Consider the following 26391-nt stretch of genomic DNA (forward strand, 5'->3'; position numbering starts at 1 on the left):
CTGGAATACATGAAGTGAGGCCTCTTTTGTGAGAATGGTTTCTATTCAATGGGAAACAAAGATCTGGCTCAGGGCCTAAACTACACTGAATTTTTGGGGGATTCAGAAAGTCTGGCTTTATGGAATAGCAAAAATCACCAGGTTGTTAGACAGCATCAACTCCAGTCTTCCAAGTGACTGGAGTCACTTACGTATCAGTCATTTTCTTCCATTGAAGTAAAAAGCCTAAGGGTTTAGTTCTTCTAATGCTTTCTGTAAGCTGTGGCTTCTACACATAAGTATAAAATGTTATTAAAATAAGGATAAGTATAAAATAGTTGTGCAGTGCAGTGAGGTGATTTACTATTCTCCAAACAAACTATGCAGAGGTGGAAATAAAAAAAAAGATGGTTTGTATATAATTGAAGGTCATTTATTATCAACTTGAAATAGACTTTTGCAACATGGCTTTTATAACTCTCATGGGAAGTACAAAGAAAATAATTATAACAGATAAATCCAACAATATGAAAAGTGGGCAAATTATGTCATTATAAAACATTAGGCCATGAATTTTCAAAAGGGAAAGATAAAAAGGACAACACAAAATCTCACAAAACAGAGTATATCTGTTCCGAGTTGTTGGGTTACATTTGTTTGCTTTTTCTTATGTCATCCTCGGATGAATTTATTTCTCAGCTTTTAACATTTTTTAATTTACTCACACTGTCAGTATAAAACACTTTACAGCATGCTCGTAAGTCTTTTTTATCCAGGTCATGGTACATTCTATCTTTTTCATATTTATTTAACTCTTGGCTTCATCTTACTCTCAGCATTTGTTACTTGCCTATAGGCCTTTGTGCAGAGTTGAGGCCCAATGGCCTTTACCCCATCCATTAGAGTTTGTCTATCAGTATTTTTCTTGTTCAGCTCATACTGAAGCAAACATATTAGTGAGATTTTCCATGTATCCCTAGGGTATACAATAAGCCCCCTCTTCCACGGGCTCTTCCAATCTGTTTCCTCTTTCCTCGATAATCCCTAACCCTCATGCTCAGAAATTATGCTGTGGATCTGTCAGTTGGAGTGGTGAGAGAACTTTCCATGATGAGGTAGAGGGTTATATTTTTCAAAACCTACATTAATAAGAGTTCTCAAACACTTCAGACCCTCTTTCTATTACAATAGCAAACGGTAGGGGAGAAAGGTTGGCAAATAGTATGAGGGGATACAAACCAGTTTAGAAGTAGTTCTTTGGGGGTGATTCTCATCTCCATTTGTTAGGATACCAGCAGTCTTGGTCAGTAGTGTGAGGATTCCAACAATCCAGCATAGATCAGCAGTGTCAGCACAACCCAGCAAAAACAGTCAGGCCAAATTGGCAAAGTCAGGGGGAGTGACCTCAACAGCTTGGTGTTATCTGCTGTGTCTCTCTCAATGAACTAAAGGTCAGCACGGACAGGAGACAAAAGATGTGTCGCACAGTTAGCAATTTAAGTGCCCATCACTGCCTGCAGGGTCCTATTTATATTCTCTAAAAACATCACACAACCTCTCATGGGTCTGGCTTTAGCAAAACATTACATGAGTCTGCTTCAGCAAAATATCACAGGATACAACCAGAAATTTCCACTCTAATAAGGGGTGAGGACTACAATTACGTGTCGGTTTAAGAACAAATATTTAGTATGTAGTAGGGTCTCCTCCAAGATCTATCAGTTACATAGCCATAAATAATTGTCTAGGATTCAGTACCAGACATGCTTTCCAATATGAGGAGAGAGTCTTAAACCCAATTAGGGAGCTGTTGGTTACCTTCAAAGTATGTGTACCACTACTGCATTTATTTTATCAGTTACTGACTTCATTACAACATTTTTACCAAAACTATATTTTATTAATGCATCATTATTCTGACATTAAAAACAAGAAATATTAAAGAAAATACAGAAACATTAGTATATGCATAATTCAAGAAATTAGGAATCATAGTATATCAAAATATCCATACTTTAGAAGAAAGGTCATGAAAATATTAGCAACAGATCAAAAGTGGTTAATTAGAAAGTTTGATGAGAATATTTTAATTTTTGTTATGTATTTATGTAGGTGGAAAGGTGATTGATAAATGTACACTAATAAATAATTCCTTTGTCTTCTCAATGAAAACAGAAAATCCTAGGGGAAACTAAACATAATTGAAATAATCTGCATGTCATAAAGCAGACTATTTTTTATTTTTTACTAAGTGAAGCAAGAATCCTACATTTGAATAGAAAGTCTTGGTTTTAGCTAAATCATGTTTACTAAAATTTATATCTTGAGGTTCAAGCACTTTACTTGAGAACACAAATACCTAAGTGAAATAAGTGTTTGAAGGAATGAAGAGGATAAAATGAGATCCCTAGGACAAGCTCTTGTCCAAGTGACTGGTGTTTTTAGAAAATTAAAACCAGAGGTGTCAAAAGGGCAGAACATTTGAAACTGCCTAGAGGGACTTAGTGGTCCCATAGGAAGCAAAATATGTCAATATTGTGACCTTAGACTTTTAAGCCTGTGGAAGTACATGAGTTAATTTCTGTTGTTTATGTCACTGTCAAGGTTTAAACTAAAACAAAATATGAAATCAGAGCTTTTTCAATTACTCAAGAAAGAATGTAATTATTATGTTGCTAATAGTCTCTTGTGACTTAAAATCCATTTTTGTCCTTGAATTGGACATCTTAAATGGTTCTTGTTTACTAGGTGACCTCAATTTTAGGTTCAAATTGGACATAGAGTTTAAGTCTGTACCAGAACAATATTTGTTGTTATAATAGTTATATTAAAAAATGGAACAATTGTAAAAGAAGTGGTAATTCTTTGACATTTTAGTTTTTATTTCCAACCATTATGATACATTGATGTTTTTGTTATCTTTATATTTATATACTACTATTGAAATTTGTTTTATTTCCTATGTGTAACTGGATTCGCAAAGTGAATCTTTTGCTGAACGTGATTATCTGCCAGAATCATCAACACTGAATAGAAGAAGGCTCCTTAGCCTCCCTACAGTCACAGTTACACATTAAATAAACAGTCATTGGTAGCCCAATCTTTTCCACAGAAATTCAGAAAATTCAAAAACCTATTTTCAGATGCATCACCATGCAACTGACAAGTTACATGAAATGACATGTTAGAAAAAGCTTGGGCATTGGCCTCATCTAAGGACCATGTGTAGAGTCAGGAAGTAATTTCATCTTGGACCATTCTGGACTGCTTTAACAAAGCTAAAAGGCTGAGGGATAGCATTTGATAAGAGCCTACTTCCTGCATCACTCCATGGCAGAAGACAGAATGGTAAAGGAGAATTAAAGGAGAGAGCAGGGGGAGAAAGCTTCTTCATGAGAAAACCACTTCCATAACAAGTCCTCTCATGTGAAAACAATACCAATCTTCTCTTGCCCAAAGAAACTAAATCATCCTTCAAATCTCATGTCTAACTCCTAAATCTTCAGATCAGGGAGAAGAATCCACGAGTCCCTCTACACTACAGGGAAAAAGAAAGTTCTTTATAGATGCTCAGTTAGGTCTTCCCAGAGACTCCATTCTGCAACTGTAGGAACAAAAGTAGTGAGAATGGAGCTGTTTCTTCCCACAGAGTAAATTTTACTCTGAGAATCCTATCTGCTAAAAGAACCAATTGAGAGAGTCGTCATAACTGTAGTGGTCCTGGGACCTGAATGACCAGTCTTTCAGTAGCAAAATACAAACAGCAATAATAGCAACAACTTCAATACAATACTTTATGTGTGAAAGAACTTCTTTGGGTCACATGGTTTCACAATGAAGTGGTTAGCATGAACATTTCCCGTTTACTCTGCAAAGAAGCTCCAGTGTGATCTTCTAAGAGTACCCGGTGGCTATTATCTAATGATCTTGTGTTTTACAGTGGATAGTGCAAGCTACCAGTCATTATCTAGCTGAGCTTTTCCGCTGAGTTGCCCCAATGATAACTCCAGATTACTATTGTTCCTTAATGGAGTTTGTCATCCAGGCAATATTGCAACATATAAAGCTCGACCCATGGAACAGGCTATATTTTCAACAAATTTGCTTTAAAAGCTAATAAGGGTTTGCATTTGGTTAGGTTTGCTTTAGTTTACTGTTGTTGTGTGATTGGCATAAACAATAGAAAATTGAAAAATATAATATAATCTCCTTTATACAGCCCTCTCAAGATGAAAATGCACACGTCAGAAGCAAAGAACATATCACAATTTTTCCTCTTATATGAGAGGGAGAGAGAGAGAGAGAGAGAGAGACAGAGAGAGAGAGACAGAGACAGAGACAGAGACAGAGAGACAGAGACAGAGAGAGAAACAGAGAGAGAGAGACAGAGAGAGAGATAAAAGGAGGAGAAAGAGGAGGAGGAGGAGAAGAAGAAGAAAGAGAGAGAGAGAGAGAGAAGCAACTAGAATACATAGCAGACATTCTTTACATTCCAGATGCAAAACTCTGAGTTCTATATAACTCATCACAAATTACTGTGAGATTCATCTATTACAAATAATGTCACTTTGATAAAGATGAAAGATGAAGATGTACTATATAATAATAGAAAAATAATACAGGAAAATGGTTAAATGGAATATACATATTCATAGAAAAAAAGGTGAGTTTCTAGAAGACCTCATTTTTGTTCAGTAGAGAATTTCAGATAATTTGCATAAAGGTGTTCATTGCTATCAGAACAACAAGGTGTAAACAAACTAGAATGCAGGAAGAAGAAAAGGTGTAACTTTCTGAGACACAAAGTTATAGGCGTTTTACCATTAAGGCTTTAGAAAAAAAAGTTTGAGTCTTGCCCATGCTTACATGCTTAAATAATGTGACGATGCAGGAACAAACATAATCTTTTAAAACATCCCCACATTAACTATGAAGTTTCCAAAGCATGTATAGTGGGCTGTGTTGATCTATCCTGCATTACTGTCCTTATTTGATTTCTATATTAGGCTTAAATATCTCAGTCTAATAGACACAGCTCCTAGACCCAATGATGTGACCTTATTGAATAACAGTATCCTTGCAGATGTAGTCCAGTTTGGATGACTTTTAATCTAAGAGGATCGACTTCCATAAGAAAAGTTGGAGCTACACAGAAGAACACAAAGGCAGAGACGATGCGAAGAAGTTAAAGATGAGAAAGACATATCTAACAATTGCGACAAGCAGCAGTGACTGAGAGGAGAAGGCATTATTCCCCACCACCTTCAACGGGATTTTATGGCTGCATATACATTAAATTCATTGTTTCTCCCCCAAGAACACGAAACTAATTCTTTTATATTATTGCCTTAAAGCAAGCAGTTAGAGGTATTTTTTAAAACAATATTACTGAGAAATTAATGGTGAGTCTTAATTCTCTTACCAATAAATTTGTAACTTTTAAACTCTTTCAACCTACTGACTTTCAACTTTTATTTTCAAAGGTTATAAGCAAAATTTTAGCATCAACAAGGGCTATCAGAATAAAAAAAATATAAATATAAAAACAGCCCCACTGGTCAGTTTACTGATCCCCTGGTCTCATCCATGAGGTCCTAGAACTTCTTGGTGCACAGCTGTGAAAACCAATTCCTTTTAACGTGCTCATTTTATTGTTGTGGAAAATGAATTGTGCAGGCTTTTCTTTTCTCCTCTCTTGTATAAATCCCTTGGATAGGTGGTGGTAGAACTCTCCTACTCTAGCAAAAATTAAAGCTTCATTACTTTATTAATTTTCTTACTGTAATGGTATTTAATTTACTGGCTCTAAAAATTTCATGCACTAACTTAACATATTTGTAAAAACATACATTGTATTTAGTGAAAATTTATTAAGCCAAAACATTAACATGTAAAATAAAGATCCATAATTAACACTCAATATAATAATCCTAAACACATAACCACTTAATTATCATATTAAACCTTGGGATCTCTGTTTCTCAGTAAGAAGGCAAATCCCCTGGTTAAACAATGGAGAGAGACAATTGCTCAGACATAATAGTATGTGTCTTCTTTTACATCTCATGAGTCACAGCATTTTCCTAACTCTCTTCCCTAGTTCTTCACAGTATATAGTGTACTCATACCCTGCAGCCACCCATCCTTTTATACTTTATTCTTAGCAACTCATGCACTTCCACTCTCCAGAAAATCTCATGCTTCTCCTTTAAAGTCTATTGAAAGGATATGTACCCCATTGAAAGGAGGTGTTTTCATAGTCCTTCTCATAAAGTCCAAGAGTCTTTCTTAAAGAGGAAAAAAGGATACTGAGTACGGAAAGAAATTAGGCTGATATATTTTATTTAGCCCTGTCACTAAAACAAATACATATAAATTAGTAAGAAGCAAACTATAGTGAGAAATATTATTGTGTCTTCATTGTGTTTTCTTTCACTTTGTTCAATTAAACCTTTTAAATTTTAAACTTTTTTTCTTGGTTTTTTTTTTTTTCGGAGCTGGGGACCGAACCCAGGGCCTTGCGCTTCCTAGATAAGCGCTCTACCACTGAGCTAAATCCCCAGCCCCCTTTTTCTTGTTTTAACATTCAGAAATATCCTATATTTATATCATTTAATTTGTATAAAGGATTAAGCTGAAACAACTTTCATTTACTTGTCCAAAGTATGACCTGGCCATTTAAATCAATAAATGTCATAGATAGTATTGTTAAAATGTTAAGCCTTTCAAAAGTTGGTAGATGATCATTTTGGTTGCATTTATAAATCAAAGGTGCACCATTATTATATTTTCAATGAAAAATTTGAACATCATAAAATTCAAGACTAGTTTAAATAAAGCTCAGTTTATAAAACAAGAACTTGACCTAAAACTCAATTCAACATTGACCATCATTGAAAAAGAAATATGTGCTGAGAGGAAGGAGTCGTGGTTCTTGGATCAGCTGAAGTAAAGGTAATGAGAGGTGGCAAAGGCAATTCATCATAAAAATTCTTGACTGTGTTAATGGATGCAATTGGGCTGTGAGAATACTGTGATTACCCTGGAGGTAACAAATACTGGGGACTCTATTTCCCAACCAAAGCTATGTAGAAGAACTTTACTGCACGTTCACAGAAAATATTAAAAGGGAGTCTAATGATATCTCCATTGTAGTGGAGACTCAGAATAGAAATAATAGCTTTATAGAAAGAGTAAGAGTCCGCCTTAAGGTTTTCTACTTGTTTTTCCATGGGGCTTAAATCTTTGTTGCAGAGTTGAAATAAAATATAATATATGGTTATCTTTCAAAGATCACAAAAAATGTATTCTATACTGTAGGGAGCAGTTCTGCGGTTAAGGTCCTGTTCCCCAATTGGTTCTTGATGTGTCAGTAAAGAAAGCCTTGAATCAATTGCAAGGCAGAAAGGACAGGCATGACTTCCCAGTCCCTGAAGGGAGAGAAAGAGAGAGATGCAAGGGAGGAGAATGGAGTTTGCCATGCTTTCGGGAGGGGATAGTAGTGCAATTACCATTCCCATAGGCAGGTAGAGAGGACAGACAGTTCAGCAACTAAAGAATAGGGCAGGTGGAAGAGAGGAAGATGAGAAATTGCTCACTATAATCAAGGGTATTGTTTCCAAAATTTCTTTCTCAGCCTGTTTATGTTTTGAATAGAGGAAGGCTACTGATTTGTTTGAGAAAATTTTATATCCATCCACTTTGCTGAAGTTGTTTATCAGGTTTAGGAGTTCTCTGGTGGAATTTTTGCGGTCACTTAAGTATCCAATCTTATCATCTGCAAATAGTGATATTTTGACTTCTTCCTTTCCAATTTGTATCCCTTTGACCTCTTTTTGGTCTAATTGCTGTGGCTAGGACTTTGAGTACTATATTGAATAGGTATGGAGTGAGTAGGCAGCCCTGTCTAGTACTTGGTTGTAGTGGGATTGCTTAAAGTTTCTCTCCATTTAGTTTGATGTTGGCTACTGGGTTGCTATATTTTTCTTTTACTATATTTGGGTATAGGCTTGAATTAGTGATCTTTCCCCGACTTTTATCATGAAGAGATGTTGAATTTTGTCAAATGTGTTCTTAGCATCTAATGAGATGATCATGTGATTTTTTTCTTTGAGTTTGTTTATATAGTGGATTGTGTTGATGGATTTCCATATATTGAAGCATGCCTGAATCCCTGGGATGAACCCTACTTGATCATGGTGAATGATCGTTTTCATGTGTTCTTGGATTCAGTTTGCGAGAATTTTATTGAGTACTTTTTGCATCGATATTCATGAGATAAATTGGTCTATAGTTCTCTTTCTTTGTAGGGTCTTTGTGTGGTTTAGGTATGAACTTAATTGTGGCTTTAAGGAACAAATTCAGTAGTGTTCCTTCTCTTTCTATTTGGTGGAATAGTTTGAAGAGTATTGGTATTAGGTATTCTTTGAATATCTTGTCTTGATTCTAACTAAACAAGTGAAAGATCTATATGACAAGAACTCCAAGTATCTGAAGAAAGAAATTGAAGATCTCAGAAGATGGAAAGGCCTTCTACGTTCATGGAATGGCAGGAGTAATATAGTAAAGATGGCCATCTTGTCAAAGGAATCGACATATTCAATGAAATCCCCATCAAAATTCCAACTCAATTCTTCACAGATTTAGAAAGAGCAATTTGCAAATTCATTTGGAATAACAAAAAACCCAGGATAGCTAAAACTATCCTCAACAATAAAAGAACTTCTGGGGGAATCACCATCTCTAATCTCCAGCTGTAGTGATAAAAACTGTATAGTATTGGTGAGACAGGCAAATAGATCAATTGAATAGAATTAGACCCAGAAATGAACCCAAACACCTATGGTCCCTTGATAATTGACAAAGGACATAAAAGCATCCAATGGAAAAAATAAAGCATTTTCAACAAATAATGCTGGTTCAACTAGAGGTCAGAATGTAGAAGAAGGCAAATTGACCTATTATTTTCTCCTTGTACAAAGTTCAGTCCAAGTGGATCAAAGACCTTCACATAAAACCAGATACACTGAAACAAATAGAAGAGAAAGTGGGGAAGAGCCTTGAACACATAGGCACAGGGGAAATTTTCCTTAAGAAAACACCAATGACTTATGCTCTAAGATCAAGAATCAACAAATGGGACCTGATAAAATTATAAAGTTTCTGCAAGGCAAAGGACACTGTCAATAGGACAAAATGTCAGCCAACTGATTGGACAAGATCCTGAACAATCTTAATTCTGATAGAGGGCTACTATCTAATATGTAAAAAGAACTCAAGAATTTAGACTGAAGAGAACCAAATAATCCTATTAAAAATGGGGCTCAGAACTAAACAAAAATTTTCTCAGCCAAGAAGCACCTAAAGAAATGTTCAACATCCTTAGTCATCAGGGTTGTGTAAATCAAAACCCTGAGATTCCACCAAGTACCTGTCAGAATGGCTAAGATCAAAAAATCATGTGACAACACATGCTGGCAAAGATGGGGAGAAAGAGGAACACTCCTCCATTGTTGGTGGGATTGCAAGCTGGTACAACCACTCTGGGAACCAGTCTGGAGGTTCCTCAGAAATGTGGACATAGTACTACCTGAGGACCCAGCTATACAACTCCTGAGCATACACACAAAGGATGCTCCAACATAAACAAGGACAAATGCTCCACTATGTTCAGAGCAGCCTTATTCATAATAGCCAGAGGCAGGAAAGAACCCAGATGTCCTTTAACAGAGGAATGAATACAGAAAATGTGGCACATCTACACAATGGATTACTACTCAGGTATTGAATACAATGACTATATGAAATTCTTAGGCAAATGGATGAAACTAGAAAATATCATCCTGAGTGAGGTAACCCAGTCACAAAAGAACACAAATGGTATGCATTCACTGATACGTGGATATGAGCCCAAAACTTCAGGATATTAGCCAAGAAACAATTCATAGACCCTATGAATCTCAAGAAGAAGGAAGACCAAAATTGTGGATGCTTCAATCCTTCTTAGAAGGTAGAATAAAATAATTATGGGAGGAAGTACAGGGACAAAAAGTAGAGCAGGGACTGAAGAAAAGGTCATCCAGATACTGCCCCACCTAGGGATCCCTCCTATATGCAGTCACCAAACCCAGTCATTGCTGAAGCCAAGAAGTGCTTGCTGACTGGAGCCTGATATAGATGTCTCCTGAGAGTTTCTGCCAGAATCTTATTGATACAGTTGAAGATGCTTGCAGCTTACCATTGGACTGGGCATGGAGACATCAATAGAGAAAGGACTGAAGCAGCTGAAGGGATTTGTAACCCCATAGGAAGAACAACAAAATCAACCAACCAGAACCCCCAAAGCTCCCAGGGACTAAACCACCAACCAATGAATACACATGGAGGAACCCGTGGCTCTACCTGCATGTGTAGCAGAGGGTGGCATTGTCTGTCATCAATAGGAGAGGAATCCCTTGGTCCTAGAAAAGTTTGTTTCCCCAGTGTAGAGGTATGCCAGGGCACTGAGCTGGGAGTGTGTGGGTGGGTGGGTGGGTGAGAGTGGGAGAATCTTCAAAAGCAGGTTGAGGGGGAAGGGGATAATATTTTTAATGTAAATACATAAAATATCCAAGAAAAATTTTTAAAAAAGAAATTGGTAAAGGCATGCTTTTCTATGCAGGAGATAGTAGCACCCAGCAATTATGCCAAGAAGGCAAATTAAAATTGAACAATTATTTGTCTTCCCCATCCCCTTGGTTTTCTTATTGGATATTTTTAATTTACATTTCAAATGTTATTCCCTTTCCCTGTTTCACATCCATAAGCCCCCTATCCCATCCCCCTCCACCTTCTTCCACAAAGGTGTTTCCCTTCCCCAAACATACCCTCTTCCTGCCTCCCCGCCCTGACATTCCCCTACATTGGGGAGTCCAGCATTGGCAGGACCCAGGGCTTCTCTTACCACTGGTAGGCAACAAGGTCATCCTCTGCTACATATGTTGCTCAAGTCATGGGTCTGTCCATGTGGATGCTTTGGGTAATGTTCTTGTTTTATATCTGATGATTCAAGGGGATTCTTGAGGGAGCTGGTAGCACAATTACCTCCCAGGGTGAAAGGTGAAAGGCAAAAGGTGAAAAGCAGAAGGCGGGTAGAATATAAAACTACACACTACAGGAAAGAAAGATGAAAAAATATTTATTTTATATGTGGTAGAGGACTTCACAGTACACTAAGAGAAAAGAGAAATAGAATAAAACTTTTCCCTAATTCAGGTTGAAGATACAATAATACCTTAAGACTAAACCTTAATCACACCAATAGAAAATGTCCCCAAATGGGACTGGATAATTTATCAGTCAAGAGTATGTGCTGATCTTACTGTGGACCTGATTATTATTCCCTGAGAAGCCATGTCTCATGGTTCACTACATCCTGTAATTTTAGTGTCAGGGGATTCAATGCCTCTCAGCTTCTGCCAGTACCTGTATTCATGGGTACAGACACATAATTGAAAATAAAATAAAAATTAATATCCTCAATACCCAAAACCAACTTATAAAGATTTAACAGTGAAAACTACAAAGACACCATGCGCAGAGTATAAATGCAGAGACCCTGTCTGTAGGCACAGTGATGAGATAAAGCTGACACACAAGCTTAACAGATTTGGCCCTGACAAACCAGTCCAGCATTGCAAATTTGTGTTTTTATGGAATATTCATATCCTTGCAAATTGTTAATACCACAGTGACAATATAAGTCACCCCAACCCAATTGCTAGTGAGACTTGCATTTCTTCATTAAGTCAATGAAAAAGGAAAGTTGTCAACATTTTCTGGTATATGAAGATACTAAGTTCAGTTTATTGTCCTCCGCATAGTGAAGCTTTACTGAAAACTAAAGTGTGTACTTTAAAAAAAAAATGTGTGGGCGCCACTCTCATGAGAAACAAATCAAAGGTACATAATAAAAAGCCGATTTTAAAAGGAGACAGATATTAAATAGTTGAAAGTAATATATTGACAGGTAACACATGTGCCTATAATAACAACTCAGGGAAAATAGGCCATGAAATTGGAAGAGAGAAATCAGATTTATGTGGGTAGTTTTAGAAGAAGGACAGGGGAGAGAGTAATGAAGAAATTGTAATTTCGAAATCAAGAGGAATAAAAATTAAAAAGAAGCCTGAAAGTGACTTAGACATCTCTTGAACATAGAGAAATGGAAGTGCTGAGGTGAATGTAGGCAACATCCAAATTTAAGATCAAAGTCAGTGTTAGTGATTATGTTAAGTCGATGATTAAATCGCTTCCTGTGAAGCTATAGATAACTGAAAAGGTAAAGTTATTAACAGTCACCCACAGGATTATTACATTTTGGAATCATTCCGTTTTATTTTCCCGATTGGGTTAACAACATTACATTTTAATTTCGTGCAGGTGATGTCACTTCCATGACCTCTCTGAACTGAATTCTGAGATGATCTTTCTGTATTTCAGAATAAATCTTTTCTCTGACCCACAGCCAAACTGTTGAAGAATCTTATTTTGCCTGATTCTTCTAAGTTGCTTATAATAGCAGGAATAACTTTTTGATGAATAATACTTTGCTTCATTTGAGCAAATTTTCTGGTGAACTTTATTGATTGACTTTCTCTTGATGAGAAATAGAAGCTTCTGTATCCAAGTCACTATGGTATTGTCTGATTCACACAAGAGCAAAATACTCAGTTCTGAGCTAAATGAAGTGTGGTGTATTGTTTATTACTGTCCATTTAAAACACACCTTAGACAAGTTTTATAGTTTCTAATTGTATCAAACCAAGGTGTATAGAACCACTGTGGCTGTGTTATATGTTTGCCTTACTAGTGCTTTACCATGAACAATTAGTTAGAAATTCCTTCCAAAAGGCCCATGAAATAAAGTGTAGTGTGTGCGCGTGTTTTTAGTAATATCTTTGTGATGTTTGATACGTGCATACTGTATGAGAAGTGCCTAATATTGGGAAGGCCAAGAACTAACATCAATTCAAAATGTTACAGAAGAAAAAGACCGAAATTAATCTAGGGATTAAGAACTAGCTCTTTTTTTCTTCTCTCTCTTATCCCTCTCCTTTATCTCGTTCTCTCATTCAAACCTCTCCCCATTGGGGAAAAAAAAGTAGCAAACGTCCTATAAAAGTAATTGAAAAGAACTATTAATTGGGAGTGTCATTTATTTGATATTTCAGTTTTAAGAATCAAACTCAGAACCTCAGGATTTTAAGCATTCACCTCTGTGGCTTATTAATCTTCACAATAATATACCCTTAATAATACACCCTTCTTTTCTTTTTTCTTTTCTTTTTCTTGGCATTAAACTACCTTCTGACCTCACCAATTACAGGCAGAAGGGAATAAAGAATGCTTAAGTAGTAGTGACAGGAAACAGCAACAAATTTTCCTGTAACAAGGTGCGTGTCTCATGCATGCACACACATCAAAAATGAATTAGAATAAGAATCGTACTTTTTAGAACACCATTATCTACCAGAGCCTTACTGATACAGATGAGGATGCTTGCAGCTCAGACTGAGCATGGGACCCCAATAGAGGAGTTAGAGAATAGACTGAAGGAGCTGAAGGGGTTTGTAACCCCTTAGGAAGAACAATAATATCAACCAACCAGAACTCCCAGAGCTCCCAGGGACTAAACCACCAACTAGAGTACACATGGAGGGACCCATGGCTCCAGCCCTTTATGCTGCAGAGAATGGGACTGTCTGGCATCAGTAGGAGGAGAGGCCCTTGGTCCTGTGAAGACTCAATACCCCAGTGTAGGAGAATAACAGGGTGGTGAGGTGGGCGTGGGAGCATCTTCAAAGAAGCAGGGGGAAAGAGGAGGGGGAATGCAAGAGGGGGAAAGGGGATAACATTTGAAATGTAAATACATAAAATTGCCAATAAAAAATAAAAAAAACACAATTAGCTCCATGATCTCAATTAAATTACTGAATTAGATGCTTGCTAAGGAACTGTATATATTCCGCACACCTCATTCATCTATTTCACATACGCTTAGCCATTTTATTAGTTATTTAATCTGTCTGAATATCCTTGATGGACTGATCTGCAAATAGAAAGAAGGCATTATTTTCAGCAAATTATGCTACTAAAAATTCAAGTCCTGAGACATTGAATATATGTGAAATTATGTGAAATATCAAAACTTCACAATTAATGATGTGAGATATGAAGCTACTGTAAAATTGGTTAAACCTGAGTTAGGCAAGTGAGAGTTTGTCACTGTTAGAGAACCAAGAAGCAATGGCATGAACCCATCCATCAAATAGACACATCTTATTGTGAATTGAATATTTATCACATGCTGTAGTGTTTTAAATGGGATGTCCTGGGTATTTGAATACTTAGTCCCTAATTTGTGGATATTTGGGGAGAATTAGAAGATGTGTCCTTGCTTGAGGAAATACCTCCCTGAGAGCTGTCTTTGAATTTCAAAAGACTCATGCCATTAAGAGTAGCACTTGGCTTCCTGATTGTGCCTCAAAACATGGACGCTCAGCTGCTGCTCCAACTGCCAGGTCTGCCTATCATCTTGCCTACATTTAATCATCCTGGACTTTAAATCTCTGAAATCGTATATCCAAAACAAATCTTCTTCATGGTGCCTTGGTCATGATGTTTTACCAAAACAATAGAAAAATGATTAATGCATGTTTTGAGTGTGAAAAAATATCCTTCAAAACTGTAATCAATTATACCTTTCCCCATAACAAGGCTGGCATTGCACTAGTCAGCAAATAACTATGATATCTGAGAGAAATGTTAAACTAGAAAACGTGTTCCAAAACCTTTATGAAGTCTGCCATCTGAGTTGTCACATCTTCACTTCTACTGTTGAAAATTAATTTATATGCTGTTGGGTTCCCAGGTTTTAGTAGGTGGTCCTATGCCCATGTGTATATGGGCAACACTAAAAGAACAGAGCAGGTTATGAAAACAACAGAAAATCATTGTCATCAGAAAAAGATCATGATTAGGGGACATGTAGAAAAGTTTGATGGAGAAAATTGGATAAATATAACTATATTTTGTGGTTCACATGTATATGATAAGGAGAAACAATATTGTTAGTATAAAAGTTGTGTCTGATTTGAATATTTGTATTATAAAAATTAAACTCATGTCAACTATATAATATATCCAAATGATAGCACAAAGAGCAGTATTTGTAAGTAAAATATAATACTTTGCAATATTCATAGCAAATACTTACTAAAGTATTTGTGTTCTGGTGCTGTATATATAGCTTTTGGTTGTATGCATATGTGCGCCATATGCACATCCTCACACATTTATATTCTTGCTGTGTAATGAGGGTGTTATAGTCAAAATGAATCTAATTCTAGAGGAATACAAAAGTTATTTCCTGTATATTTAAAGTCATATGTGTGTGTGTATGTTTTGTATGAGTGTGTGTGTATGTGTGCATGTGTTTTGTGTGTATATGTATACACATAGAAATGAGATGTGTGAATTTATTTATTTATTTATTTATTTATTTATTTATTTATTTATTTATGGGTTTTGACATGGGCTTTCTCTTTGTAGCACTGGCTATCTGTCCTGGAACTCACTCTGTAGATCAGGGTGGCCTCAGACGTATAGGTCCTTCTCCCTCTCCCTCCTTAGTGCAAGGATATATGTGGCTTCTGGATCCAGCTACACCTTAATTCATATTTTTTTAAAAAATTAGAAAATGAATATAATTTTTCAAATATTCAGTCCTTACTGAATCTTTTTTAACTAAAATTCTTTTGAATTCTTTACAGAATGATTATACCAATTTTTTCTCTATTATGTTTTTTAGTTATTCCATAGAATAATTAAAATCAGTTGTTCCTGTTGGTTTGGATAAAGGCCCTTGAAGTTGATTTACATGAGCATTTAAGCCTAACATTCTAGTATACATAAGGTTTAAAGACAAAGCCACTAATCCTACAAGAATAGTAATTAGTATGCTTTTTTTTTCTGATTAACTCCGAGTGGCCACTAAGCCTTTAGTTTACATTTGTCCTTTCCTACCATTTTAAATTTACTTTGTGTTGCGTTAGTAGAGACAGTTAAAGTTCTATGCCTTTGGCAAAGATGACCTTATCAATGAAGTGTAGATTAAATATACTGAGAAGGCTTTCCAACACACCCTTGTATGCTTCATCGTTGGTCTTCAATTTCCTTCCTTACCAGTGGATCATTTTACTACCAAAAGCCTGTACACTATTTACATTTTTCCAAAATATCTAACACAGAATGAATACAATAAGTGTTGAGGCTCTATGAATGCTTGAACAAGTGAAGTCTCCATGTAGTAGAAGTTTCTAAACCCCATATACATTTATCCTGGTCAACATGAGAACACATGAAGTTTTGGAGTAGAAATGCTTTGAGAACACAGAAAATGGGAATTGATTAAGTCCTGAAGAGAAATTCCATTGGACATCAAGCTGTCTAAATGTTCCTCAAGTTCAAGTCCTTTGAGAAAATGGGAAGGAATGGAGGTAGGCTGTTCTCAGCAGTCAACTACCAAGAGACATAGGTCTATAATGAGAAACTATTTTCATGTGGCATTGAGATACAGATCAATGTGTTGTATTCTCTTGGGGCCTTGAGAATACCTAGTATTAATTTGTTTTTCAGTTTTACATTAGGAAATTACTCATCAAAGGCAAGGTCGGGAAAAACTTCTAAGTATGTTAAAATACTGGAAAAGTTTTACATTGTAATTGAAAAATAGGAAATCGACAATGGGTTTATCTGCTGTACTCCCAGACCTCCACTGTCCAACCACCCCTCTGCCAACTTCATCAGACGTGATGACCTGGAACCATGCAGATAATATTCCCACCCCGTACCCATTTTCACCTACCCACAATGTCCCCTTGATCACACCCATCTGTTCTGAGTTGCCTGATGTTTCAAGACCTAACATTGTCTGGCCACCTTCATAGGAGTTTCCCCTCTGCCTAAATCTGCTTCCCTTCATATGCCCACAGACGCACTGAACTGCTGGAAGACATGTACCACCTGAGTTACTTTGTCCAGTCAAGGATACCCACCAGAGGCCTATCACATCAGGGTCATAGAGGTTAGACAACTCCCAATACTTGCTAAGACAGGAATATCCACGGACAACCAGATGCCAAAGTTTCATTGTGAGTGAGATAACCCAGACCCCAAAGGATATTCATGATATATACTCACTTATAAAAGGATATTAGCCATAAAATGCAGGATAACCTCACTACAGTCCATAGACCAAAAAGCTAAACAAGAGGGAAAGGTCTTGATACACAAAGGGATGAGAATCATGAGAGATAACATATTTTAAAATAACAAAGATTATAAATAAAAAGAATTTTAATTTCCATTGATATCTTAACTTTCATTCTTATAAACTACAAATATGTCGAGCACTTTCAAATATATGTTATTTTGGTATATGACAAATATTTGATATTATATTCATTTTGCTAAATAATAACAGTGTTAGGGTCATTATTGCTGGGAAGAAACACCTCGGCTACAGCAGCTCTTATAATAGAAACCATTTAATTGGGATTGGCTAACAGTTCAAAGGTTTGGTCCATTAGCATCATGGTGGAAAGCATAGTGGTAGTTAGGCAGCCAAGCTGCTGGAGAAGTCTTACAGCAGAAAGAGTTACACTGTGCCTACACCTCCTACAGTGCCACTTCCTATGAGCCTATAGGGGCCGTCTTTATTCACAACACTATAATAACTAAATTAAAACCTGGAACTTGAGCCTCGGGACCACAGGTAAGACCAACTTTTCTGTTGCAAGAAAGCTGCCTGGTGAGCTTGGGACACATGGAAGCAGAATTCCTCTAGGACCGGGCACGTTCTGTGTTTACCGGAAGTCCCACACCCTCAGATCCCGGCCCGCAGCAGCTCTCTGCTCCCAGACCCTGTGAGAGAGAGACCCAACCGCCTGGTCAGGTGGGCACTCCTGAGGCTGCAGAGCGGAAGAGACCACCAACACTGCTCACCCCTGCCCACATCCCTGGCCCAAGAGGCAACTGTATAAGGCCTCTGGGCTCCCGTGGGGGAGGGCCCAGGAGCGGCAGGACTTCTGCGCCTGAGACACCGCCGGACCCTGAAGGAAACAGACCGGATAAACAGTTCTCTGCACCCAAATCCCGTGGGAGGGAGAGCTGAACCTTCAGAGAGGCAGACAAGCCTGGGAAACCAGAAGAGACTGCTCTCTGTACATACATCTCGGACGCCAGAGGAAAACACCAAAGGCCATCTGGAACCCTGGTGCACTGAAGCTCCCGGAAGAGGCGGCACAGGTACTCCTGGTTACTGCCGCTGCAGAGAGCCCGTGGGCAGCACCCCACGAGCGAACTTGAGCCTCAGGACCACAGGTAAGACCAACTTTTCTGCTGCAAGAAAGCTGCCTGGTGAACTCAAGACACAGGCCCACAGGAACAGCTGAAGACCTGTAGAGAGGAAAAACTACACGCCGAAAGCAGAACACTCTGTTCCCATAACTGGCTGAAAGAAAACAGGAAAACAGGTCTACAGCACTCCTGACACACAGGCTTGTAGGACAGTCTAGCCACTGTCAGAAATAGCAGAACAAAGAAACACTAGAGATGATCTGATGGCGAGAGGCAAGCGCAGGAACCCAAGCAACAGAAACCAAGACTACTTGGCATCATCGGAGCCCAATTCTCCCACCAAAACAAACATGGAATATCCAAACACACCAGAAAAGCAAGATCTAGTTTCAAAATCATATTTGATCATGATGCTGGAGGACTTCAAGAAAGATGTGAAGAACTCCCTTAGGGAAACACAGGAAAACATTAATAAACAAGTAGAAGCCTACAGAGAGGAATCGCAAAAATCCCAGAAAGAATTCCAGGAAAACACAATCAAACAGTTGAAGGAATTAAAAATGGAAATAGAAGCAATCAAGAAAGAACACATGGAAACAACCCTGGATATAGAAAACCAAAAGAAGAGACAAGAAGCTGTAGATACAAGCTTCACCAACAGAATACAAGAGATGGAAGAGAGAATCTCAGGAGCAGAAGATTCCATAGAAATCATTGACTCAACTGTCAAAGATAATGTAAAGCGGAAAAAGCTACTGGTCCAAAACATACAGGAAATCCAGGACTCAATGAGAAGATCAAACCTAAGGATAATAGGTATAGAAGAGAGTGAAGATTCCCAGCTCAAAGGACCAGTAAATATCTTCAACAAAATCATAGAAGAAAACTTCCCTAACCTAAAAAAAGAGATACCCATAGTCATACAAGAAGCCTACAGAACTCCAAATAGATTGGACCAGAAAAGAAACACCTCCCGTCACATAATAGTCAAAACACCAAACACACAAAATAAAGAAAGAATATTAAAAGCAGTAAGGGAAAAAGGTCAAGTAACATATAAAGGCAGACCTATCAGAATCACACCAGACTTCTCGCCAGAAACTATGAAGGCCAGAAGATCCTGGACTGATGTCATACAGACCCTAAGAGAACACAAATGCCAGCCCAGGTTACTGTATCCTGCAAAACTCTCAATAAACATAGATGGAGAAACCAAGATATTCCATGACAAAACCAAATTTACACAATATCTTTCTACAAATCCAGCACTACAAAGGATAATAAATGGTAAAGCCCAACATAAGGAGGCAAGCTATACCCTAGAAGAAGCAAGAAACTAATCGTCTTGGCAACAAAACAAAGAGAATGAAAGCACACAAACATAACCTCACATCCAAATATGAATATAACTGGAAGCAATAATCACTATTCCTTAATATCTCTCAATATCAATGGCCTCAACTCCCCAATAAAAAGACATAGATTAACAAACTGGATACGCAACGAGGACCCTGCATTCTGCTGCCTACAGGAAACACACCTCAGAGACAAAGAAAGACATTACCTCAGAGTGAAAGGCTGGAAAACAATTTTCCAAGCAAATGGTCAGAAGAAGCAAGCTGGAGTAGCCATTCTAATATCAAATAAAATCAATTTTCAATTAAAAGTCATCAAAAAAGATAACGAATGACACTTCATATTCATCAAATGAAAAATCCACCAAGATGAACTCTCAATCCTAAATATCTACGCCCCAAATACAAGGGCACCTACATACATAAAAGAAACCTTACTAAAGCTCAAAACACACATTGCACCTCACACAATAATAGTGGGAGATTTCAACACCCCACTCTCATCAATGGACAGATCATGGAAACAGAAATTGAACAGAGATGTAGACAGCCTAAGAGAAGTCATGAGCCAAATGGACTTAACGGATATTTATAGAACATTCTATCCTAAAGCAAAAGGATATACCTTCTTCTCAGCTCCTCATGGTACTTTCTCCAAAATTGACCATACAATTGGTCAAAAAACGGGCCTCAACAGGTACAGAAAGATAGAAATAATCTCATGCGTGCTATCGGACAACCACGGCCTAAAACTGGTCTTCAATAACAATAAGGGAAGAATGCCCACATATACTTGGAAATTGAACAATGCTCTACTCAATGATAACCTGGTCAAGGAAGAAATAAAGAAAGAAATTAAAAACTTTTTAGAATTTAATGAAAATGAAGGTACAACATACCCAAACTTATGGGACACAATGAAAGCTGTGCTAAGAGGAAAACTCATAGCGCTGAGTGCCTGAAGAAAGAAACAGGAAAGAGCATATGTCAGCAGCTTGACAGCACACCTAAAAGCTCTAGAACAAAAAGAAGCACATACACCCAGGAGGAGTAGAAGGCAGGAAATAATCAAACTCAGAGCTGAAATCAACCAAGTAGAAACAAAAAGGACCATAGAAAGAATCAACAGAACCAAAAGTTGGTTCTTTGAGAAAATCAACAAGATAGATAAACCCTTAGCCAGACTAACGAGAGGACACAGAGAGTGCGTCCAAATTAACAAAATCAGAAATGAAAAGGGAGACATAACAGATTCAGAGGAAATTCAAAAAATCATCAGATCGTACTATAAAAACCTATATTCAACAAAACTTGAAAATCTTCAGGAAATGGATAATTTCCTAGACAGATACCAGGTACCGAAGTTAAATCAGGAACAGATAAACCAGTTAAACAACCCCATAACTCCTAAGGAAATAGAAGCAGTCATTAAAGGTCTCCCAACCAAAAAGAGCCCAGGTCCAGACGGGTTTAGTGCAGAATTCTACCAAACCTTCATAGAAGACCTCATACCTATATTATCCAAACTATTCCACAAAATTGAAACAGATGGATCACTACCGAATACCTTCTACGAAGCCACAATTACTCTTATACCTAAACCACACAAAGACACAACAAAGAAAGAGAACTTCAGACCAATTTCCCTTATGAATATCGATGCAAAAATACTCAACAAAATTTTGGCAAACCGAATCCAAGAGCACATCAAAACAATCATCCACCATGACCAAGTAGGCTTCATCCCAGGCATGCAGGGATGGTTTAATATAGGGAAACCATCAACGTGATCCATTATATAAACAAACTGAAAGAACAAAACCACATGATCATTTCATTAGACGCTGAGAAAGCATTTGACAAAATTCAACACCCCTTCATGATAAAAGTCCTGGAAAGAATAGGAATTCAAGGCCCATACCTGAACATAGTAAAAGCCATATACAGCAAACCAGTTGCTAACATTAAACTAAATGGAGAGAAACTCGAAGCAATCCCACTAAAATCAGGGACTAGACAAGGCTGCCCACTCTCTCCCTACTTATTCAATATAGTTCTTGAAGTTCTAGCCAGAGCAATCAGACAACAAAAGGAGATCAAGGGGATACAGATCGGAAAAGAAGAGGTCAAATTATCACTATTTGCAGATGACATGATAGTATATTTAAGTGATCCCAAAATTTCCACCAGAGAACTACTAAAGCTGATAAACAACTTCAGCAAAGTGGCTGGGTATAAAATTAACTCAAATAAATCAGTAGCCTTCCTCTACACAAAAGAGAAACAAGCCGAGAAAGAAATTAGGGAAACGACACCCTTCATAATAGACCCAAATAATATAAAGTACCTCGGTGTGACTTTAACCAAGCAAGTAAAAGATCTGTACAATAAGAACTACAAGACACTGAAGAAGGAAATTGAAGAAGACCTCAGAAGATGGAAAGATCTCCCATGCTCATGGATTGGCAGGATTAATATAGTAAAAATGGTCATTTTACCAAAAGCAATCTACAAATTCAATGCAATCCCCATCAAAATTCCAATCCAATTCTTCAAAGAGTTAGACAGAACAATTTGCAAATTCATCTGGAATAACAAAAAACCCAGGATAGCTAAAGCTATCCTCAACAATAAAAGGACTTCAGGGGGAATCACTATCCCTGAACTCAAGCAGTATTACAGAGCAATAGTGATAAAAACTGCATGGTATTGGTACAGAGACAGACAGATAGACCAATGGAATAGAATTGAAGACCCAGAAATGAACCCACACACCTATGGTCACTTGATTTTTTTTTTTTCGGAGCTGGGACCGAACCCAGGGCCTTGGTCACTTGATTTTTGACAAAGGAGCCAAAACCATCCAATGGAAAAAAGATAGCATTTTCAGCAAATGGTGCTGGTTCAACTGGAGGTCAACATGTAGAAGAATGCAGATCGATCCATGCTTATCACCCTGTACAAAGCTTAAGTCCAAGTGGATCAAGGACCTCCACATCAAACCAGACACACTCAAACTAATAGAAGAAAAACTAGGGAAGCATCTGGAACACATGTGCACTGGAAAAAATTTCCTGAACAAAACACCAATGGCTTATGCTCTAAGATCAAGAATCGACAAATGGGATCTCATAAAACTACAAAGCTTCTGTAAGGCAAAGGACATGGTGCTTAGGACAAAACGGCAACCAACAGATTGGGAAAAGATCTTTACCAATCCTACAACAGATAGAGGCCTTATATCCAAAATATACAAAGAACTCAAGAAGTTAGACCGCAGGGAAACAAATAACCCTATTAAAAAATGGGGTTCAGACCTAAACAAAGAATTCACAGCTGAGGAATGCCGAATGGCTGAGAAACACCTAAAGAAATGTTCAACATCTTTAGTCATAAGGGAAATGCAAATCAAAACAACCCTGAGATTTCACCTCACACCAGTGAGAATGGCTAAGATCAAAAACTCAGGGGACAACAGATGCTGTCGAGGATGTGGAGGAAGAGGAACACTCCTCCATTGTTGGTGGGATTGCAAACTGGTACAACCATTCTGGAAATCAGTCTGGAGAATCCTCAGAAATTGGACATTGAACTGCCTGAGGATCCAGCTATACCTCTCTTGGGCATATACCCAAAAGATGCCCCAACATATAAAAAAGACACGTGCTCCACTATGTTCATTGTAGCCTTATTTATAATAGCCAGAAGCTGGAAAGAACCCAGATGCCCTTCAACAGAGGAATGGATACAGAAAATGTGGTACATCTACACAATGGAATATTACTCAGCTATCAAAAACAACGACTTTATGAAATTCGTAGGCAAATGGTTGGAACTGGAAAACATCATCCTGAGTGAGCTAACCCAATCACAGAAAGACATACATGGTATGCACTCATTGATAAGTGGCTATTAGCCCAAATGCTTGAATTACCCTAAATGCCTAGAGCAAATGAAACTCAAGACGGATGATCAAAATGTGAATGCTTCACTCCTTCTTTAAAAGGGGAACAAGAATACCCTTGGCAGGGAAGAAAGAGGCAAAGATTAAAACAGAGACTGAAGGAACACCCATTCAGAGTCTGCCCCACATGTGGCCCATACATATATAGCCACCCAATTAGACAAGATGGATGAAGCAAAGAAGTGCAGACCGACAGGAGCCGGATGCAGATCGCTCCTAAGAGACACAGACAGAATACAGCAAATACAGAGGCGAATGCCAGCAGCAAACCACTGAACTGAGAATAGGACCCCCGTTGAAAGAATCAGAGAAAGAACTGGAAGAGCTTGAAGGGGCTCGAGACTCCATATGTACAACAATGCCAAGCAACCAGAGCTTCCAGGGACTAAGCCCCTACCCAAAGACTATACATGGACTGACCCTGGACTCTGACCTCATAGGTAGCAATGAATATCCTAGTAAGAGCACCAGTGGAAGGGGAAGCCCTGGGTCCTGCTAAGACTGAACCCCCAGTGAACTAGACTGGTGGGCGGAGGGCGGCAATGGGGGGAGGGTTGGGAGGGGAACACCCATAAGGAAGAGGAGGGGGGAGGGGGATGTTTGCCCGGATACCGGGAAAGGGAATAACATTTGAAATGTATATAAGAAATACTCAAGTTAATAAAAAAAATATAGAAAAAAAAGAAAAAATTAAAACCTACAAAATGCATGTGGGTTTAGAATCCAGGATGTCAGATATAAGCTCAAATTATTAAGATTCAAAGAAAAAAGACACTTTATATAAATTATTATAATGAAAAGGAGAAACTGCTTTTTAGTCTGGATGTAATATGAGCCTTGCATTTTGGAATAGACTGAGGGTATTCAATATGTCTGACACAACTAACCCTCTCTGAGAGGATTGACACCAAAACTACTGGGGAAAGTTGATGAGAAAATTAGCCATATTTTTAATGGTTTCACATATATTTAATGGTTTCATATATGTATTTAATTGTTTCATATATGCATACATATACACATATACATATATACACACACACATACAACTAGAAGATAACTCAGTGAAAACCACAAAGTATCAAAGATGTAGAAGTATAAGATCATCGATGACAATACTCAGGGAAATAAATAGCAAGCATCTTTCATGAAGAATACTTATATTCCTCTCATAAACATGTTTTAAAATATATGTACATACAATATACACACAATTTTATATACCTATAATAATATACACACATAATTTTGTCTATGTCTATTTGCAAAAGATGAGCATTTTCAATTTTCCATTCTGATGGTGATTGATGATGTTTTATGTTTGCTGGTGAGATAGGCTCTTACCAGGTTGTCTCATAAGATTGCCCACCTGGGTGACAGATATTTACATCACAAATGACACTTGATAAAATGCTACAATTGATTTTTTTTAGGTAATGCTAATAATTCTGAGCTATTATGTATGATGGATGACATTTGAGTGACGTTAGTCATGGGCCTCCTCACCAGTGTATATATTCTGAGAAAACAATCTTTGTTAGCCTGTTTTAGGGTTGACATGATGAAAAACAATCTTCTGAGAAAGGTTTTAGGTAGGAGGCCCAAAGCTCTGCTCTTAGCCCTACTCATATGTAGCGTGTGATCACAGCCAGTAATTCACTATTAATATCAGACAGAGGCAACCTTATGTAAGGTATGAAGGGAAAATTGCTTCTCAAAAGGAGCAGAATGGAACAGGGTGTTGTCCAGGTAAAAACCCCATGGCAGTGTGAAACAGAAAAGACCTAATTACAGTGTGTTCTGAATTCTTTACTAACTTAAGACGCAGTTCCTAGGGAGGGGACTTAATCCCTAATTTTAGTCAAAGGGCAAATGTACAATTAAGCTAACATAAAGGTCTCAGCCATTTAGGCGATTTCTATTAGGCCTGGACTCCCTAACCTGCCACCGTTTAATAAGAAGTTCCAACTGCACCAAACTGCTGTTTGTCAGGCTGAAAAGAGCACAGCCAAGTGCACTGCTCCATACCAAAGGACTCTTCGGTCTTAACACAATGTGAGTATAAAATAAAGTGCAGCCTGCCTGGGTGCTGGATTGAAATCAAATTGGCTTTGCACATATAAAATACCTCATTTATTTCTAGTTCTAAAGTACACTTGCCAAGCGCTGCTGGAGTACCAACATACAGAGAGGTTGACCACAAAGTACTCAGAAGTGAAAATTTAAAAACACAAGAAGAGAAAAGGAAGTTTGTTTGCTTTGTGTTTTCCTGAAATTGACAGGGAAAGGCTGACTATCTAAGGACATCTACGGTTATGATCATGAGAATATTTGCAGCATCCCGGCTCTGTGTTAAGAAAAGCAGGCCTGTTTCCAGTCAGCAGAGTTGGGGCTGACGTGAGTCGCGTGGGATCAAGCTGTTCGATTCCCGGAATGAATCTTCTTCCGTCCTGAAGAGGAGATTTATCTCTTGTCTGCTGAGGGTTCATTTGACCTGAGGGTTCATCTGTTACCCAAAAGGCAAAGAAAAGGGAAATAATGAGGGAGCTTTGGAAATGAACTCAGTCTGACAAAATTAACCTTAACTAATATGGTGTTCTGCTCATACTCAACCAATTTTAATTTATTTCAAATGTATGTACTCAGTTTTATTTATCCAATACTTTTCAAAAATTCCAAACGCCAAGAATGATG

The sequence above is a fragment of the Rattus norvegicus genome, chromosome 9, assembly GCF_036323735.1.
Source record: "Rattus norvegicus strain BN/NHsdMcwi chromosome 9, GRCr8, whole genome shotgun sequence".
NCBI classification, from domain to species: Eukaryota; Metazoa; Chordata; class Mammalia; order Rodentia; family Muridae; genus Rattus; species Rattus norvegicus.